This window comes from Phodopus roborovskii, unplaced genomic scaffold (genome assembly GCF_943737965.1).
Source record: "Phodopus roborovskii unplaced genomic scaffold, PHOROB, whole genome shotgun sequence".
NCBI lineage: Eukaryota > Metazoa > Chordata > Mammalia > Rodentia > Cricetidae > Phodopus > Phodopus roborovskii.
Window position 1 is genome coordinate 30,311,307 of NW_026126418.1, and position 1,869 is coordinate 30,313,175.

At 44.5% G+C, this 1,869-nt stretch overlaps 1 pseudogene; it reads left to right on the forward strand.

Annotated features, from left to right (window-relative positions):
• Positions 1-508: 508 nt before the first annotated feature.
• LOC127222091 (60S ribosomal protein L36a-like) lies at positions 509-869 on the forward strand (annotated as a pseudogene).
• Positions 870-1,869: the final 1,000 nt, after the last annotated feature.

Below are 1,869 nucleotides of genomic sequence, written 5' to 3' on the forward strand. Positions count from 1 at the left end.
ACCTCCAAGATTCACCAAATACCTAGGCAGCCTGAAAGTTCCATTACAACCCTGGAGAAAAATGTCTGTACCTGTTTGTTGGTTTGCTTTCTTATTTAGTTCTAAGGACAGACAGGAACACAAGTAACCAACAGTGGCCAAAATGAAGAGTGATGGTAGCTGTACTTTGGCAAGATATGCCTGGGCCTTAAGACTCGGGAACACCAGGCTGCAACATGCCAGCATCCCAACTGATCCAGCAGTGACAAGGGAAGGAAGTGAAGTTATCCCAGAGGTTGCAGGAACTAGAAAAGATGGGTCCGGTCTAAAGAAGAAACTCGTATCATCTTTTCTGTGGCAGGAACGCAATACATTCATTCGAAAGCGCTTCATTTCTTATCAGAGATGGAAAACAAGTATTCAACATTTTCTAACAGGCACTTGGTCTCCTCTAGGGCCTGAGGGGACATAGCATTGATGTTTCCAAGAAAAAATAAAAACAAGCTGTGCCGATATTGCTCCCGCCAACATGGTGAACGTTGCTAAGACCCACTGGATGTTCTGCAAGAAATGTGGCAAGCATCAGCTCCATAAAGTGACGCAGTACAAGAAGGACAAGGACTCTGTATGCCCAGGGTAAGCTGCGTTATGACAGGAAACAGAATGGATATGGTGGGCAGACTAAGCCCATTTTCAGCAAAAAAGCTAAAACTACGAAGAAGATTGTGCCGAGGCTTGAGTGTGTTGAGCCTAACTGCAGATCTAAGCGGATGCTGGCTATTCAGAGATGCAAGTGTTTTGAACTGGGAGGTGATAAGAAGAGAAAGGGCCAAGTGATCCAGTTCTAAGCTGATCTTGTTATGAAGACAATAAAATCACAATAAAAGAAACTCACCTCAAACAACAAAACAACACAACAGAAACAAACAAGAAAAAACAAAAATAAAAAACAAAAGATAGCTGGTTTGTTTCCCATGTTAAATTTCCTTAAATATTTTTTAAAAGAAAATTTTATTTTTACATGGATATTTAAAGCAGCTTTATTTTTTCTTTGTTACATGTTTATTTATGTGGTGTGTGTGTGTGTGCGTGTGTGTGTGCGTGTGTGTGTGTGTGTGTGACAGTAGGTATGTGGAGGTCAAAGATTAACTTGTGCAAAGCCAGTTTTCTTCTTTCTCTCAGTGGACCCTGGACATGGAACTCAGGCTTGGCACCTTAACCTGTAGTACCCTATCTCCAGCTCCCATCTAACTTCCTGTTTGGCCACAGTAAAAGGTATGTTTTATGGTCATAGCCATCTGCACTATGCTTAGGGGTGGAGGCTCAAGATCTTGTCAGCTTTCCCTCTGGATTGTGGTTCCAATGTAGCATTTATTAGGTGTGCCAGTTTGAGAAGCCTCTTCCCCCCTCTTTAAGGCTTATTTGCAAGCTAGGAAAAGTAATGTCTTCCCTGTGGTGACTGATAAAAAAAGGATTAAATGCAATAGTCCAGGCTCAGTGGGTGCCTGGAAGGTAACAAGTGGTCAATGCATATTGGTTGGTGGCTGTTATTAAGACTAGACTCTGTTAGATTTGCAGTGGTGTGGAAGTGATTACACCTAACTTCATGTGTCCCACATGAGGACGGTGACCCTCAGTGCTCACTCTTGGTTGTGGTTGATCGTCATGGCTGCCCTGACTGGATCTGTGAGAGTCTGTGAGGACCTTTCCAGAGAGGGCTGAAGAAAAGGAAGACCCACCCTGAAGGCAGGTAGCGCTGTCACAAGTGCTGATGGCAGGGAAGGGAAGGACAAACCCAGGGAAGCCCCACCTCCCTGCTTCCTGCCCCTCCACCATATGGGTGCCACACCCTGGGCTCAGTGGCTGAATGATGGAACCCATCAGGAGGGA